Source organism: Ceratotherium simum, chromosome 19, assembly GCF_057802395.1.
Source record: "Ceratotherium simum simum isolate JZ-2026a chromosome 19, ASM5780239v1, whole genome shotgun sequence".
Classification (NCBI taxonomy): Eukaryota; Metazoa; Chordata; class Mammalia; order Perissodactyla; family Rhinocerotidae; genus Ceratotherium; species Ceratotherium simum.
In genome coordinates this window covers 18,104,449-18,124,020 of record NC_141918.1, presented here as the reverse complement: position 1 = coordinate 18,124,020, position 19,572 = coordinate 18,104,449, and the positions used below count along the sequence as shown (strand labels likewise).

The following is a 19,572-nucleotide window of genomic DNA, read 5'->3' as shown; positions in this document are numbered from 1 at the left end:
CTAATGAATTTTTCATTTCCAGTATGGTATTCTTCATTTCTGATTGGTTCTTTTTTATATCTTCCATTTCTTTGTTGACATTCTCACTGAGTTCATCTATTCTTCTCCCCAGATCAGTGAGCATCCTTAAAACTCTTAGTTTGAACTCTCTGTCGGGTAGGTTGCTCATTTCTGTTTCACTTAGTTCCTTTTCTGGGGTTTTGTCCTGTTCCTTTACTTGGAATGTATTCCTTTGCCTCCTCATTTTGCCTCTTTCCTTGTGCTTGTGTCTATGTCTTAGGTAGGTCAGCTACGTCTCCTGTTCTTGGATAGGTGACCTTATGTAAGTGATGCCTTAGGAGGCTTCCAGTGTGCTTCCCTCAGTTCTCAATGTTCCAGGGGTGACCCCTATGTGGGCTACGTGTGTCCTTCTATTGTGGCCTGTTAGCTCTCCCTATAGGCGCCTAGGGAGGCTGAGTTATGCTCCTGGCCAGCTGTTGTAATGCTCAGCTGCTTGTGGTTGTTGTGGGCCCTTCAGTCTCTTTATCAGGTGTGGGGAGCCCCAGCACAGTTGGCTGCAAGTTCTAATACCACATTTGTGTTGCAGTATTTCTTTTAACTGAGTAGGCCCCCAGCGTGGCAGGTTGTTAGGCTCAGGGCCTTACAATTGCTGTAAGCCTCTAGCCTATTAGGTCTCTTGTCAGCTCTCTGAGGATTGCAGCTGGGTGGGGCTGGCCTCAGGCACAGGAGCACCCAATTGTTTCAGGCTTTGGAAGGTGGGGCAAACCTCCTATGTGGGTCTTTGAGAAGCACAAATCTTCTGCAGCTGACAAGCCCTGTTGCCCACAGGTCCACACACACAGTCAACACAGTCCTGCCCTGTGTGAGCGCCCTGACCTCCCCAAGCGGACCCAGTCTCTCCACGGCGGGAGCCCCACACTCTCCACCCGCTCCTTGTACACACCTTGCCCCACTGAAGTCGGCTCAGTTGCCAGGCTGCAGAGAATCCAGACACCAATCTATGCAGGCCCACACGTTGCCTGAGGGCTTGTTGTTGGGTGGGGCCAGTGTCTAGGGTGGGCTGCCTGCCCTGGCTGAGCTGGATTAAATCGGTGCTCTAGCGGGTGGAGCAGACCCTGGGCTAGCAGGCCTAAGGGAGAACTCCAATGGCGACTGTGTCAGCACGCCCACACCGGGCCACAATGGCCGCTGCCAATGTCCCAGTCCCTGGAGAGGTCTCACCCCTCACTGAGATGCACTCAGGGCCTATTAGGTGAGTCTCTTGTCACCAAAGCACTGTGCACCTTTCTTTCTGGTGATTTTAGGATGCTTTCTGGAACGGGTGAGTTTGTGCGTGGGCCCTTTAAGAGCCAGTTTTAGTTTCTTTGTGAACCGGGTTTTCTGGGGGTGCTCCCCAATGCTTTAGTAGCAGGCAAAGTCAGATATTTTGCCACTCGTCTCAATTGTGCTGGGTCCACAAAATGCCCACAGCGGGGGCGCTCCCCGGCTCAGGGCCCCGCGCCTCCAGGGAGGCTGCGGACCTGTGAGCTGCTCCCGGCGGCCGTGAAGCTGGCGGCTTGTGAAGGCGGCGTTTTTCCTCTCCGGAAGGGAGTCTCTGCCTCTTCCACCTCAGTTAGGATTGTCCGTTGTTGCAGGAGTTCCTCTTATCCAGTTTTCAGTTCTGTCTCAGGGGTAATTTTTCCACGAGTAGTTGTAAATTAGCTGTGTCCACGGGAGGAGGTGAGTTCAGAGTCTGCCTACGCCGCCATCTTGACTCCCCTCCTCCTATCCATTTCTTCTAGTTGGCAATTTGTTGGAATATGATTTTTAATAGTATTCCAATTTGTTAGCGTGTGATTTTTAATAGTATTCTCTTATAATCCTTTGTATTTCTGTGGTATCCATTGTAGTTTCTCCTCTTTCATTTCTAATTTTATTTATTTGAAACTTCTCTCTTTTTTTCTTAGCGAGTCTGGCTAAGGGTTTATCAATTTTGTTTATCTTCTCAAAGAATCAGCTGTTAGTTTCATTGATCCTTTCTTTTTTTTTTTTTTTTTTGTTTTTTGTTTTTAATTTCATTTATTTCTGTCTAATTTTTATTATTTCCCACCTTTTACTGACTTGGTCTTTGTTTGTTCTTGTTTTTCTAGTTCTGTTAGGTGTAGTTTAAGATTGCTTATTTGAGATCTTTTTGTTTGTTAAGGTGGGCCTGTATTGTTATGAATTTCCCTCTTAGGACCATTTTTGCTGCATCCCGTATGAGTTGTTATGGTGTATTTTCATTTTCATTTGTCTCCAGATATTTTTTGATGTCTCCATTAATTTCTTTAATGATCCATTTGTTCTTCAGTAGCATATTGTTTAGTCTCCACATATTTGTCACTTTCCTAGCTTTTTCTTGTAGTGGATTTCTAGTTCTATAGTGTTATGGTCAGAAAAGATGATTGATATGATTTAAATCTTCTTAAATTTATGGAGACTTGCCTTGTTACCCAACATATGGTCTATCTTTGAGAATGTTCCATGTGCACATGAGAAGAAAGTGTATTCTGCTGTTTTAGGATGGAGTGTTCTTATATATATCTATTAAATACATCTGGTCTAGTTTTTCATTTAATTCCACTATTTCCTTGTTGACTTTCTTTCTGGTTGATCTATCCATTGATGTAAGTGGGGTGTCGAGGTCCCCTACTATTATTGTGTTGTTGTTAATTTCTCCTTTTAGGTCTGTTAATAGTTGCTTTATGTACTTTGGTACTCCTGTGTTAGGTACATATATATGTATAAGTGTTATGTCTTCTTGGTGGAATGTCCCTTTTTTCATTATATACTGCCTACCTTTGTCTCTCATTGCCTTTTTTATCTTGAAATCTACTTTGTCTGATATAAGTATGGTAACACCTGCTTTCTTTTGTTTGCCATTAGCTTAGAGTATCATCTCCCATCCCTTCACTCTGAACCTGTGTTTGTCTTTAGAGCTGAGATGTGTTTCCTGGAGGCAGCATATTGTTAGGTCTTGTTTTTTAATCCATCCAGCCAGTATCTGTCTTTGGTGAATTCAATCCATTTACATTTAGAGTGATTAGTGATATATGAGGGCTTAATACTGCCATTTTATCACTTGTTTTCTGGTTATTCTGTATTTCCCTTGTTTTTTGTCCTGTGTATTTCCAACTGCCAATTCAGTTTGGTGGTTCTCTATGATGGTTTTCTCAGTTTTCTCTTTGTTTATGACTCGTGTTTCTGCTCTGATTTTTTGTTTAGTGGTTACTGTGAGGTTTGTATAAAAGATCTTATAGATGAGATGGTCCATTTTCTGATAGTCTCTTATTTCCTTAGTCTAAGTAGGTTCCACCCCTTTTCTCTTCCCCATCTGTCATTGTTGTCACAACTTATTCCATTTTGTGTTGTGAGTTTGTGATTAAAAGAAAGTGATTATAGTTATTTTTAATGTTTTCCTTCCCTTTATCTTTAATGTTATAAGTAAGTGTTTGCTAACCCGTTCTGATAGAAAGCTGCAATTTTCTGATTTTGTCTGTCTATCTCCTTCCTCAAGGCTTTTTACATCCTTTTTTTTTTTTTTTTTTTCAGTTATGAGGGCCTTCTTGATCACATCTTGTACAGGGGGTCTTGTGGCAATGAACTCCCTCAGCTTCTGTTTATCTGGGAATGTTTTTATTTCTCCATCATATCTGAAGGATATTTTCACTGGAAAGTGTATTCTTGGCTGAAAGTTTTTGTCTTTCAGAATTTTGAACATACCATTCCACTCTCTCCTAGCCTGTGAGCTTTCGGCTGAGAAATTCACTGAAAGTCTGATGGGGTTCCTTTCTAGGTTGTTTTCTTCTACCTTGCTGCCCTTAATATTGTTTCTTTGTCATTGACTTTTGCCAGTTTTACTAATATACACCTTGGAGATCTTTTTTTGTTTTTTTGTGTGAGGAAGATTAACCCTGAGCTAACATCCACTGCCAATCCTCCTCTTTTTGCTGAGGAAGATTGGGCCTGGGCTAACATCTGTGCCCCTCTCCCTCTACTTTATATCTGGGATGCCTGCCACAGCATGGCTTGATAAGTGATGTGTAGGTCCACGCCCAGGACCTGCAAATGCCAGGCCACCAAAGCAGAGCACATGAATTTAACCACTATGCCATTGGGCCAGCCCTGAAAAGATCTTTTTATATTGATATAATTAGGAGTTCTATTAGCTTCATTTGCTTGTAATTCCAGCTCCTTCCCCAGGTTTGGGAAGTTCTCAGCTATTATTTCTTTGAACAAGCTGTCTGCTCCCTTCTCCTTCTCTTCCCCCTCTGGAATACCTATGATCCTTATGTTGCATTTCCTAATTGAGTCAGATATTTCTCGGAGAATATCTTCATTTCTTTTTAGTGTTAGTTCTCTCCTCCTCCATCTGAAGCGTTCCTATACTTCTGTCCTCTAAATTTCTAATTCTGTCCTCCAGATTAGCTGTATTATTTAAGGACTCCAAATTTTTCTTTTCTCATTCATTAACATCTCCAACATTTCTGATTTTTTTTATAGTTTCAATCTCTTTTGTGAAGAATTCCCTCTGCTCATTAATTTTATTCCTGATTTCACTGAACTGTCTTTCTGAGTTTTCTCGTAAATCATTGAGTTTTTTTACGATAGCTCTTTTGAATTCTCTGTCATTTAGATTGTAAATTTCTGTGACTTCAGGATTTATTTCTGGGTACTTGTCATTGTCCTTCTGGTCTGTAGTGTTAATATACGTCTTCATACTATTTGATGGGATGGATTTGTGCCATCGCATAGTAGAGGTATCTGGTCGTAGATTCTACCTGTCACCACTGGAGGGGGACAGGAGCTGTGTATTCTGAGCCTGCCATGATCCCCGGCAGCTGTGCCAGTCCTTTGGAAGCTGTGCTGACAGGGCCTGTCTGCATTTGCCTGTTGGTCACCACTGCTTTAGCCACATAGGTGCACAGGCGCTCTGGCGGGGGTCCCTTGCTCTGGCTGACTGGTCTAGCTGGTGAACCAGGTGGGGGAATGGGCATTGTCTTTTGTGTGCATGATCCTGGGGGTGTTCTCACTCTACACTTGCTATCTGCTCTCCTAGGCTTCTCAGCTTGGTGAAGACACCCCCATGATTGCTCAGCCTCTTCAGTGTGGGGTGTTCCCATGGGCTGGGAGGCAACTCCAAGAGTGAAAGCATTCCTGTGGAGGGCTACCCTTTCCCCCTTCTCCTCTCAGAACCACACTCAGTCCCATGGCCTAGATCACTGCTGTTCGGGGAAGGAGAGGAGATCCCCTTACCTCCTTCCACTGCCTCTTGGGGGTCCAGCACCTCCACCTTCAGACGTATGGCTGCATGGATCTCTCAGATGTCTATCGTGTTGTGTAAATGTCCTCTATTGGTTTATGAGTGTCCTTTTCATTGTATCTTAGGGGGAAGTGTCTAAGGGAAGAGCTCACTCCACCATGATGCTGACATCACTTCCCTTAACAGTCAATTTTTGCCTTGTTATTTGCTGTTATCAGATGATTCTTTAAATCAGGTTCATAATTCTTCATATTCTTATATATTTTAACAATAATCATACCTGGCAATCACATACACATACAAACACACACTCTCACATACCCTAGCTATACCTTCCTGAAATGAATATTTTAAGGATTCAAAATAGATAAGAAACTTTGATGAAAATTAAGTATGATGTCTTTTTTTTCATGAGAAGTCAAAGAATAGTAAACCTGCATCTTCATTAAGCATATCTAGGGCCCTAAAGAATTGATAGCAGTTAAAAGAAATCTATATCATACTAGTTACCAGTTTTAGTCTTTTAACTCTAAGGGTCTCTTCTCCTATTTCTTGCATCATAAAATTATGGTTCATATTATTGCCTTCAGACATTCATCATCATAACAATACTTTGGAACTATTGAGCAGAAATTGTTCTTAACAACTCAAAGCATTTAAAACTGTTATTCTTTCTCAAAAATGTTCCTCTGAGGTATAAAAAGTCAAATATTATTCTGCATCTTTTACTTAATGGAAAAAGTGATTTCATAGGTGGTTGTACAGACATGGTACTCAACCTTATTTTAACAAAGGAAATGAGAATAGCCTACTTTTATTAAATAGGTAGTGGGAAGAAAGGGTTAACATGCCACCAAGAAAGGGTCATTATAACCATTTCACACTAAAGTCAAGCAAATGAATTAGATGTAAATAAAACTTGACTTTGTGTTCTATTGCCATTTAAATAAAAACCATCAATCTCATTAACTATGCACTTATAGGATAAGGTACACTTCTAGGTTGCTCATCGAAAGCCAAACTATTATACTGCACACTTATACAGTGATGTATGTCAATTATATCTCAGTAAAACTGGAAAAAATACAGTCATTATGCTATATGTGAAACTCACATAAGTTCAATGGAACTTTGGGGAACAGATCAATTGTTTTCTAGTCTCTTGGTGAATAACATATTAATTTGATTAGCCATGTGATTTTTTTTCATCTTAACAAATGACTACTACTAAACAACCCCAAAGGACACTTAGAAAAATTTACCAATATTTCATGAGCTAATGGAACATGGATAATTTCTTTTGCAACCCTATTGGTTTTGGTGATCATAGAAATTGTGACTAAGGACAAAAGCAAACTAGACACTAAATTTTGTTTGTGCTATGTATACTTTTTTAAATTACTTTATTGAGGTCATATTGGTTTACAACATTGTGCAATTTCAGGTATATATTATTATATATTAGTTTCTCTATAGACTGCATCTTGCTCATCCCCAATAGTCTAGTTTTTATCCTTCACCATATATATGTGCCCCTTTACCCCTTTTGCACTCCCCACTACCCCCTTGTGCTATATACTTTTACTGACAAATTCAATGTTATAAATAAGGCTTTCTTTTAAATATATGCCATGCTATTTTGCAAATAACTGTAGCTATATATATAAGTGTGTATGTGTTGAACAATTCATTAAACTCTATTTTTTCTTAATGAATGTCTTACATATTTATAAAGCATCTAATAGTCAAACTCACATTGCTAAAAACTCACATCCTTGAAAATATAAACAGACAAAAATAAAAGTATCTTTTTAAACTCCTTAATTATTCAAATAGACTACTCACTTTGACTCAGAACTTCTAAGATCATCTATCTATCTATCTATCTATTGAGGTAACATCGATTTATAACATTATGTAAATTTCAGGTGTACATCATTATATTTCAACTTCTGTGTAGACTACATTGTGTTCCCCACCAAGAGCCTAGTTGCCATCCGTCACCACACAAATGTGCCCATTTACCCCTTTTGCCCTCCCCCCACCCCCTTCCCATCTGGTAACCACCAATCTGTTCTCTGTATCTGTGTGTTTGTTTATCTTCCACACGAGTGAAATCATAAGGTATTTGTCTTCCATCTGACTTATTTCACTTAGCATAATACCCTCAAGATCCATCCATGTTGTCACAAATTGCAAGATTTCATCTTTTTTTATGACTGAGTAGTATTCCACTCTGTATATATATACACCACATCTTCTTTATCCTTTCATCTGTCAATGGGCACTTAGGTTGTTTCCAAGTATTGGCTATTGTGAATAATGCTGCAGTGAACATAGGGGTGCATATATCTTTTCTAATAAGTTTTTGTGTTCTTTGGATAAATACCCAGAAGTAGAATAGCTGGATCATACGGTAGTTCTATTTTTAATTTTTTTTTTTGTGGAAGATTGGCCCTGAGCTAACATCTGTTGCCAATCTTCCTCTTTTTCTTTTTTCTCCCCAAAGCCCCAGTACATAGTTGTATATCCTAGTTGTAGGTCCTTCTAGTTCTTCTATGTGGGTTGCCGCCTCAGCACGGTTTGATGAGCAGTGAGTAGGTCTGTGCCCAGGATCTGAACCGGCAAACTGTGGGCTGCCAAAGCAGAATCAGCAAACTTAACCACTATGCCACCAGGCTGGCCCCTATTTTTAATTTTTTGAGGAATAGCCATACTGCTTTCCAGTGGCTGCACTAGTTTACATTCCCACCAGCAGTATATGAATGTTCCCTTTTCTCCACATCCTCTCCAACACTTGTTATTTCTTGTCTTCTTGATAATAGCCATTCTGATGGGCATGAGATGATATCCTACTATAGTTTTGATTTGCATTTCCTTAATAATTAGTGATGTTGCACATCTTTTCATGTTGGCTATCTGTGTATCTTCTTTGGAAAAATGTTTGCCTAGATCCTCTGCCCATTTTTTAATTGGATTGTTTGTTTTTTTGTTGTTGAGTTATATGAGTTCTTTATATATTTTGGATATTAACCCCTTATTGGATATATGATTTGCAAATATCTTCTACCAATTGGTAGGTTGTCTTTTCATTTTGTTGATGTTTCTTTTGCTGTGCAGAAGTCTTTTAGTTTGATGTTATCCCATTTGTTTATTTTTTTTTCTGTTGTTTCTCTTATCTGAGAAGATATATTCCAAAGATACTGCTAAGAGCAATGTCAAAGAGCCTACTGTCTATGTTTTCTTCTAGGAGTTTTGTAGTTTCAGGTCTTACATTAAAGTCTTTAATCCATTTTGATTTAATTGTTGTGTATGGTGTAAGGTGGTGGTCTGCGTTCATTCTTTTGCATGTAGCTGTCCAGTTTTCTCAACACCATTTATTGAAAAGACTTTCCTTTCTCCAGTGTATGTTTTTGTCTCCTTTGTCTAAAATTAGCTTCCCATAAATGTGTGAATTTTTTCTTCTCACTCACCTGTCTCGTGCAATATGATACCAAATTCTCCTGTTTTGTCTACCTTGAAGTCTACTATATTCTATCATTTTATTGCTTTGTGCTCCCTTGGTAGTTCAGGCTATTTTGATTTGCTACCTATATCATTTCTTTATTTTCCAAATGTTCATTGCTGCCTCTACACTGTAATTCACTTTCAAGTACAGCTGTCAGATTTAGAGCATGCTTTGATTACTCTCCCCTACTACTAAATACTTTTTAAATGCTCACTGAAAATAAAGGTCAGTTTCTGTCTATGTACTAAATTTATAATTTGACTTCACCTCATTTTCTTATTTATCTCTCTTAATACACTTTACTTCCCACAATCTTTCATTCAGCCAAATTATACTGTTCACCCTTTCCTAAGCATGGCTAGAATTTTCCTTTTATTTCTCCCACCTGAATTCAGTCCAGAGGCATTTATTGGGCCTTGAACTGTGACAGACACTCACAAGACAATTTCTGTGCCAGAAACCAAAACAGATTAGTATTCATCTTCTGCTTTGTGAAGAGTTCTCAAAGCCTAATCGGAGAAAAGACACATAAAAATTATTTCAATAAAATATGAAAAAATAACAGAAATAAGTTAGAAATAGCAAAGAAGTAATCTGCCCACCACCCGCACCCCCTTTCATCTAAGAATTTCTTCTCCAAATGTCAAGATTCAGGACCAGTGGTACTACTTCAGTGAAGCATTGTATAGTTTACCAGATCACTCATAGTGCCATCTCCTGCTCAGAATTCCATTACCCATTAACTTCACCTTCCCCGGCCTTTATCACACGCTGCCTTGCATTACAGTGGTTTGAGAGCAGATGGAATGTCCCCTGTTATATTGTAAACATCTTGAGTAGAAGACCTTGCCCACTAGAATGTAAACTCCAAATACATGTCTGCTTGTAGTGGGCATTCAATAAAAATTTTTGTGAATGAATGAAAAGGTCATACAGCATACCTTTGCAATTTTCACAGAACCTAGCAAGTATATGACGTAAAATTAGGCTAAGCTAATATTCATTGAAGAAATTAAGGGTAGAGTGGTGTCTTAGTTAAGTTTATATCCTTTGTAGTGATGTGCTGGTAAGTGCTTAACAGCTAGTAGCAACCCCCCCCCCCCGCCATGAAACACACACAGATTGATTTGTAGCATTTGCCAGTTTCTTTGGTGTAAGCATTCCCGTTATCACAGATTTCAAGCTAATGATGTGATGTCACTAAATTCAGAATTGGGAAGAGAGGAGCACAACAGGCTTTCAAAGCTTGTGCAAGCCAACTATAGCTAAGATAATGTCTATCACACACAATAAACTCTCAATGATTATTTAACAGCTAAACTAATAAAAGTTCCAAACATATGGCTGAGCTTGACAGGAAACTACTTACTGCATAAATAAAAAGGTAAAACCTCATTTTCAAAATTGAAGTAAAAGTTCAGAAGATTCAGATAATTAAACTATAAAATGCAAGCCACACAACACAAATAAATTTAATGGAACTACATATTAGAAATTTTATACATATATATGACTTGATATTTGCATTTGGAATTAATTTTATGTCATTTTTTTCTTGGTGAATGGCCTGATCAGTCATTTGTCTTTTCAAATCTTGAAATAAGTCATTGTTCCAAAAGCAAAAGCCAAACAAATGATGTTTCCCTAATTATTCCAGGGAAATTCTTCTGATTTCAGATTTGGAAGATCTTGGTAAACAACAGAGCATAGAAAGCTTACTAGAGGGTAACATTGGCTTTGACCTTGACCTTGCAGAGTTTGGTGCTCCCCAATGGACAACAGCTGTAGAAGACTTGATCACACGTATTATGATCACCAATATCCCGAAGGACAGACCTTCATGGTAATAAGGATACTTGTACCTTACTTCTTTTACCATATACTGGATTTGATCTGAAAAGTGTGCAGTGCAGTAGTTGGGATTATGTTTGGCTACAAATGAAAAAGCCCAATTATCTAGCTTAATCAAATTGTTTTTTCACATAACACAAACATCTAGAACTATGCCATTCAAGACAGTTCCATGTTGCAAAAAGGAACTAACCGAGCCTCCTTCCTTCCTCGCACTCTCAAGCTGCTGCCTCACAACAGAGTTCAAGCTGCAGAAAGAAATGAGGAGGTCATCACGCTCATACCAGCTGAGTTTGTCCCTTTATTTCAAGAGAAAATGACTTTCATGACCCCCCCACCCCAATTCAATTTCTGATTACATCTCATTGGCTGGAACTTTGTCACATGACAACTCTTAGAGGCAAAGGAGCCAAGGAAACTGAACACTTTTCTAGTTCTAAATAATTTAGGATTATATTAATAAGGCTAGAGGACAGGGAGTCTATTGGACAAGAAATTGTAGTGACATAAATCGGACTTACATCATTGCTATAGTATGAATAAAGAAATTGTAATCTCATTGACCAAAATATATCAATGATAAAGTAACTTAACTGAATTCTATTACCTGCTGGGTCATTTATTGAGCACGACTAACTGTCTCTGACATGTAGGCCACACACTGTTTCATTGACTATTAGTAATTCAGCTCATTCTCTATTCATAATACTAGAATAGTTGCTATTGAGAATGCTGGGAATTACAACACTGGTCCTTGCACTGGGCTGGTACTATCAAACTTAACAACTATCTCACACATTCTGGAGTACAAAGCTAAAGATCATAATCCTTAAACTATGACATGGTCATGTTCACAAAATACTAACTTCTAGGTGTCTTTATCCTACAAACTTTTACAATTTTTCATCGATAAGATGTACTAGAAGGGTCAAAATAATAAATTTTATGGCAGACATTTGGGATCTCCATTTGGTAGCCAAAAACTTCTATGGACCTGGAAGAGAAAGCAAGCAGGCATGCAGAAGGTATTGCATTGACTCTGAACTAGGATTGAGAACAAACGGGTAGAGAACAAATCTGTTCACCTTGTATCATATCAGTTTCTGTGAAAATCTAATGACATAGGCATTTGATTTATACCATTATAACTTATTGTCCTGGTTAGTGTCTGCATAAGAGAGGCAGCTACAGATGCGAGAGCAACAGAAATCTTTCCAGATCTTCCAGAGAGAGGAGAACAAGAGAGTGAGAGAGTGAAAGCAACAATAAGAGGGCCAGAGAGAGAGAGAGATGAAAGAGAGAGAAATAGGCAAGGGGAGAGACAGAGGAGGGTGGTACAGGTTTGGGAAATATTCTAACATCTTGTCCTCAAACTAGTTGTGAAGACAAAAGTTACCAAAAACTTGTAGGACTGAACAGCAGTACAGAACACTATATAGGAAAAAGCTCCAAACTCAGGAGTCAGGATAACTTGTGGATCTAATCTTAATCTTGCTGGATACTATTTTTGTGATCTTAAGCAAGTCACTCAAAATCTCAGAGTCTAAATTCCTCTATCAATATATTACAGACTTAAACACCATAATAATGAAGTTCCATACTTGCTTTCTAAATAGTATATAATTCCACAAAAGATGTCAGTGGACACAGCATGGCCAATTACTAAATGAAAGAAAGCTATTTAAATTTATTACTAAAGAAGATTTAGGGTACACTGTAAGTTGGCATGGTTATGGAAGGCTAAGGTGAAAATTAAAATCTGTGCATAATTTAGAAAGATAGATAAGATCAAAGATGAGATTTCTGGCTGTGAAAATGGCACAGGCAGAGATACAGAGGAAGGTATAAACATTCTACATAGTGTTGTGAGTATAACTCAGTTTTAGAGCTGAGGTTTTATTCTATATTTATTGTATATACTTGGAGATAAGTTTAGAAAAATTGAAAACCTTGAAAATCACATTAAGAGTGGACTTGACTTGTAAGTAATGAGAAAGCCTTAACTATTCTGGAGGCTATTGACATGATGAGATTATTGTAGTTTATTTTCCTCTAAGTGGGCGAGTGCTTTGTTTCTTCCAGTAACCACCTCCAAACTGGCCACTATGTTAGAGGTAATCACGGCATTTAGAGAAGTTATTTTAGATAACTGAATTAAAACAGCAAATAAAAACCACACAATTCTTGACTTTTAAGCACAAATGACTTATTTTAGGTATTAGAAGAGAAAGATTTCACAGATTATAAGAACAGATTATCAAGCAGAGTCAAATCTTCCTATTTTTCAGACCAGCACAGATGGAAATAGGAAAACTGAAAGGAAACAAGATCATTAGATTCTGTCCCCAGGCCTCGGACCTCCCTTTCTCCTTGGGTTCAGTGGAGGTGAGAGGAAGAAACGTGTCCTCTTTGTTGAGCAGTGGGCAAAGTGATTTGTGCTTGCTTTCTGGTGGAACAGCAAGGTCTGTAGCTGTATAGTAGAAGTGATTTCACGGACAACCTGGTTTTTTGATGACCTTGACAGTTTTGAGAAGTTTTGGTCAGTTATTTTGTAGAATATCACTATATCACTCAATTTGTGTTTTTCTCATGATTAGACTGGGGTTTTAGTTTTTTTGGGAGAAAAATTACAGAAGTAAATGTCATTCTCATCACCTCATATCAAGGGCACATACTACCAACATGACTTGTGTTGATGTTACCCTTGATCACTGAGCTGAGGTAGTGTTTGTCAGGTTTCTCTGCTGTAAGGTCAAGTTCTCACCCCCTTTCCATATTCTTTTCAAGTAAGTCACTTGCGAGGATACACTTAAGAGGTAAGGAGAAATGCTTTACTTTTAAGTGGAAAAACTAATTTACTTAGAGATTTGTCAGAATGTACTTTAAAGTAATTAGAGAATAAAAGTGATTCTTTTAAAAATAAATTAAGAAGGGGCTGGCCTGGTGGCGCAAGCTGTTAAATACACGTGCTCCGCTGTGGCAGCCCGGGATTCACCGGTTTGGATCCCAGGCGTGCACGGACACACCGCTTGTCAAGCCATGCTGTGGCGGCGTCCCATATAAAGTAGAGGAAGATGGGCACGGTTGTTAGGTCAGGGCCAGTCTTCCTCAGCAAAAAATAGGAGGAATGGCAGATATTAACACAAAAAATAAATTAATTAATTAATTAAGAATGGCAGCAACTATATTAAAAATGTATTCCCTCCTCTTTTCAGGGGAAAAGGAATTTATAGAACAATAAAATATATGCAGTTTATATATTGTAGGATCTTTTTGTTTGTGTGTGTGAGGAAGATTGGTCCTGAGCTAAAATCTGTTGCCAATCTTCCTCTTTTTGCTTGAGGAAGATTGTCCTTGACCTAACATCTGTGCCCATCTTCCTCTACTTTGTATGTGGGACACCGCCACAGCACGGCTTGACAAGTGGTGTGTAGGTCTGTGCCCAGGATCCCGGCTTGCACACCCCAGGCCGCTGAAGCAGAGCGCATGAACTTAACCACTACAGCACCAGGCTTGTCCCATATTGCAGGATGTTTTAGTTCATATTAAAGTGTCTGACATTTCATGAATGTGTTTAAGAAGGCTGGGGATAATTCCTAATTGAATATATATTAAAATATAAATTTATTTTAAATTGAGTTACTCTGAATATAAATCCATAGTCTGGAACTTTTCAGAGTGTTTTCCTGTTGTTTATAGGAGGGTAAAGCAAGACGAAAGCAAGGCATTAGACATGAACATAAATTCATCAAATAGAAAATAAAGTACCTGAATCCATTGCATGTACTGACATGGCTGCCCAAATATAGTATCTAAAATACAGGGCAATTCTAAGAAGTCACAAAGAATTATGAAATATCTAGGAAATCTCTCTGGGCAAAAAGGCTTTGGAAACCAGAAGTATCCATTCTGCAGTCAATTATATTTCCTGTCATTCTTCCATAGGGAATTGGGCACAATGTAGATTGGTGATCAACATCAAAACGTTTGGATGAAATAGATCCTTGTTTGCCTATTCCATGGGTACTTTTGTATTTTGAGTTCTTATTACTAGACCCAAAGAAAGCTGTGTCAATTTACGTACTGTCTTTTTTTAAATAGTATACCATTCTTCTAAGACTGCTGATGGTAGGCAACCTGCATTGCAGGACCACCAATTATTGCATCAGTAGTTCATCTTGATACAGCCATCACTTTCTCCTTTCACATGCTAACCCCACATCTCACGTAATGAACTGCTTTCCATCCAGTCCACAATCCTCATTCTTGTCTTTTTTTTTCAGTTTTATTGAGGTATAATTGACAAATAAAATTATAAGATATTTAAGGTATACTATGTGATGATTTGATATATGTATACATTGTGAAAGGGTTTCTCCCACTGAGGTAATTAACTCGTCTAAACATATCCATCAACTCACATATTTATCTTTTTTATTTTTTGGTGAGAATATTTAAGTTCTACTCTCTTAGCAAATTTATATTATATAATACAGTATTATCAACTATAGCCACCGTGTTTTACATTAGATCCTCAGACCTTCTTCATCTTATAGCTAAAAGTTTGTACCCTTTTACCAAGCTCTCCCTATTTCCACCTACACCCCAGCCACTACCCTGCTTCTGTGAGTTTGGTTTTTTATCTCGATTCCCCATATAAGTATTCCCCTTATACAGCATTCCCCATATACAGTATCTATCTTTCTCTATCTGGCTTATTTCACTTAGCATAATGTCCTCAACTTGCATCCATATTGTCACAAATGGCAGGATTTCCTTCTTTCTTATGGCCAAGTAATATTCCATTGTATATATATACTGCATCTTCTTTATCCATTCATTTGTTGATGGACACTTAGGTTGTTTCCACATCTGGGCTACCATGAATGATGCTGCAACGAACAGAGGAGTGCAGATATCTCTTTGATATCCTTATTCATTGGCATTTACATTTAACTCTTTCTGCCAGAAAAAATCTGAATTCAGCTGTTCAGTTGTTGGTCCTTCTGGTGGCACACCAAGTGATAAAAAACGATAACACTGAGATTAAAAAAATCCACAATAAGACACATGAGAAGAGTAAAAGTTTCATTTCATTTCTGACTACTCTTTTCCTTCTATTGCTACAAAATTTGGCCAAAAAAGTAACTCCCTTCAAAAAGGTAGTTCCTCTTACTGATGACTATATTAAAACTATGTGTTCTAGAAATTGAATTAAGGAGGATTTTAGTACCAACCGATATTTACTCATTGCCTACTTTCTCTTTTAGATCTTGACTTTCTTGTGTGAACACAGAAACATAAGACTGAAAAATGTGCAGGTATGGTAAACTTAGTTCCTTTCGTTTTTTTTTCCCCTTCACTGAGATTTTGCTTAGCTCTCAAGCAAGTTTCTCCTTTTTATATGACCCAATTTAATTTATTTAGATTTCATGGCCTATCTGACCTATGATAAACAGACCTTGAGTTTTATGAAGCAAAGTGAATAATGAAGAGCTCAACTGCTTTCAATAAATTAGGAGCAAATTGAATTTTTATAATCACTATTATTCTATATTATAGTTTTTTCTAATCATGGCATCCATACAATGACTGTAGCACTTGTTATATGTTTTATGCTATTTTTATAACTATTCTACAATAAAAAAATAATGTAATTAAAGTATATTTAATTTTAAACTTTTAAAAGATGAATAATTATACTGTGGAAAATATACACGGAAATGTTCTCCTACCACTTTAAAATATAAAGTTAAAACCTCATAAATGATGACCTAAAATCTGCAAATCAGAAAATGAATGAAGTATATTTTTGCATTAAATTTGTTCACTTAGTGAATAAATTTTGTACCAGTTTTTAAAAAGAAACTGTATTAGTCATTGAAGTGAGATTGAGAGCCACATTTTTGTAGTAAATATTTTTCTTGTTAGATCTGCCAGTAAAATCTGGAGAAATTCACGTTATTTATTTCATAACTTTTAGAAAGTGCATATGGTTTTTTTTTAGTTATTTGAGGCTTTTAGGTCAAAGATGCTATGTTCTGCTGCTTATTAGTCAATATCGTGACTTTTTTAGTATTAAAATAATCATGAGATCAGAGGACTGTTAAAATGGAAAGGATCCCAGATAAACATTCTAATTACCTCATACAGCAGATTAGAAAAATGGAAGCCAGAGAGGGTAAATTATTTTTTTAAAAACTCAGAGACATGTATGACAGATTCCATTAAACATGCTTTCTAAAGCACACGTAGACATACACACCCAGTACAGACATAAAAACAATACACAGAGTCAAAGTGTTGAAAAGATAATTAGTGGATTTTGGAGAGCAAGTTCTTACAGGGAGTTAAGAGGAAATGGGCCAAGCTGAACTGTAACTAAAAGTTACAAAGAATTTGTAAATAAGATTATCCTTTGAGAATTAAACAGGAAGATCAAGACATAATCAACCTGGACAGGGATAGACAACCTATCTTAGAAAGACAAAGATTCTCTAGGAAGAGCAAGCCTTGAGCAAATCGTGGTTGCATGACTTTACATGCCAATGAAATATCGATATCAATGAGTGGGAGGGTAGGTTAAGCACGAAAAATAAAATAAACAGAGTTCAGTTTCAAATCTTTGCTGTCCATCCAAGGACAGCCCAAGGAAGTGGGTGCTATAGACTTTTCCTGTCCAGTTTTAACATTGTAGCTTCGTCTAATCCCATCGACTATTCAAATCTTATACCTAATTCTCTGTTCTTCGTGATTCCATATTTACCAAGCCATCTTCTGACCAATCTGTGTTTTCCCATTGAAGTATCTGTAACACAGAATATCCAGCCCAAGGACTTAAGTAGTGTATATATTAACCTGGCCTGTTATATTTCTAAGTGTAAATGCATAGCCACCTGGTTGGAATTTGACAATCATCTCTGTAAATTACCCAAGGGGTAAATGTGTTGGCCACAGGACTCCAATGTCCGATACCTCAGCAATGAAAATTTATGCCACAAAACAACATACGTTTAACTGTTTAGCATTGTAGGCTTGATTAATATGAATTGACACCTGTCAATTGCTGACCAATCAAGTTTGGAGCCTGCAGAAAACACGACAGATTCTGGATCCCCTCATAAATTCATCATCTAAGGAGTCTGTAGTGAAACTGAGCTAGCCACAGTTTCCCGAGTATCAGCCCATCTATGGTAGGGATATCTGTGCTGTCTAAAATATCATAAAGTACTTTAACTGGAATTATTCAGTAAAGCAGTTATTGTGATATCCATTTTATATACGAGAAAACTGAGGTGCAGTGAAGTTATGTAACTCTTTTTCAAGCCGACACGATACATAGAGCTGGAATTTGAACCAGGTTTTTCCAGGCAGGGGTTGCAAACTCAATTGTCTGCAAAGGTAATACTTGGGTAAAAAAGGTGTAATGAGGGCTGCTCTTGTAGCAACATAGGTTGCCAGTTTCCCATGAAAAGGCAAATATCCTGATTTTAAGTGAAATCTCTTGATTTTGAAACGTTGTTATCTAATTCAAAAATAAGTTTGGGCCACTATGGGCTGAATGGAACACTTGAATAAACACATATTGAGCCCCTTCGGGTTATGGGATACCAATTTGAGGCCTCTGAGCCTAAGTGCTTCTGTCATTGGTAGTCAAATTACGCTTTTCTAAATTCTCAGGAAAAATAATTGCTGGTCTGAAGCAATATTCTCTGATAAGGACCTGGAGTGCTAATGCTCTGTGCTACTCGATGCTGGGCTATGCATGATTCAGAAGCCAGCAGAACAAGTGTGATTGGCTTTTTGTACATTTCTAAGAGGATATCCTACCTCTTTTGAACAAGAGATTTCATTCAGATGTATCTGAAGGCAAAGCTAGAATTTTCCTAAAGAAGTTATTACCTGTTATTTCACCACAAAAACAAGTGGTTGAAAATTTTCTGTGAAATTATATAAAATAAACCAAGACTGTGATGATTTGGAATTGAGTAACTTTTAGCACAGAAATTGCCAACAAGCCAGAATCATACATTAGAATAGGGAATTTGTAGCATGGATGATTATATGTAAGTAGACTGCTTTGAAAACTATAAATCATTCTCATTCCTTAGTGGGTGCTCAATAGTGTCAGCATGCCTTTGGTTTGTCTTTCCTAATTCAAAGATAAAGAACCTCTGGATTTGGAGAATCCAACTGAAAACTTCAATTAAATCCAGTAAACAGCATGCTATGGACAATGACATCTTAGCAAGACATAGTTCTGTCTGAGTGTGCTACACTTTACTTATGCATGTTCTTGCTCTCTCTGAAACTTGCAAGAGGGAAAGTTGTTTGTTTCCTTTCATGAGATTGCCTTATGCTCCATGATATATACTTAAAGGGATCCATCTCCCTACATTAAAAAAAAAGAGAAGTACCGACCCGACGGCCTGGTGGTTAATTTGTGCGCTCCGCTGTGGCATCCTGGGGTTGCGGATTTGGATCCCAGGCACATACCTACAACTGCTCATCAAGCCATGCTGTGGCGGTGACCCATATACAAAATATAGGAAGATTGGCACAGATGTTAGCTCAGGGCCAATCTTCTTCACCAAAATAAAAAAAAAAAAGAGAGAAGAGAATGAGGCCATTATATCATAGTGCCTATAGAAAACATAATTTATCTTTTATATCATCTACATAATATAAGTTAAAAGTTTAAAATAGTTGTTCTAGGTTTTTATTTAAAGGGAGAACATTCTCCAAATAACTATTGGAAATAAAATACTAAGGTATGATAAGAATATGTCAGTCAGTGAGCTCCCTGAGCCAAAATATTATAGACGTAAAAACTACAAATTATTTGTTCATGGTGTTTACAGTTAGACAAACTGGACATGGATCTGATTCTCATACTTTGCATGCAGATTTGTGCTCATGACACGAAAAGAAT

General features: G+C 37.7%; 1 long non-coding RNA gene across 1 annotated transcript in view; it reads left to right on the top strand.

Moving 5' to 3' along the window:
• The first annotated feature begins 1,133 nt into the window (after nucleotides 1-1,133).
• The window catches only part of LOC147914505 (uncharacterized), a 38,799-nt gene continuing 20,360 nt past the window's right edge, over nucleotides 1,134-19,572 (top strand). Inside the window, exons 1-2 of the long non-coding RNA XR_015555174.1 lie at nucleotides 1,134-1,252; nucleotides 15,911-15,961. This is a non-coding gene — a long non-coding RNA (uncharacterized LOC147914505). The remainder of the gene's footprint in view (nucleotides 1,253-15,910; nucleotides 15,962-19,572) is intronic.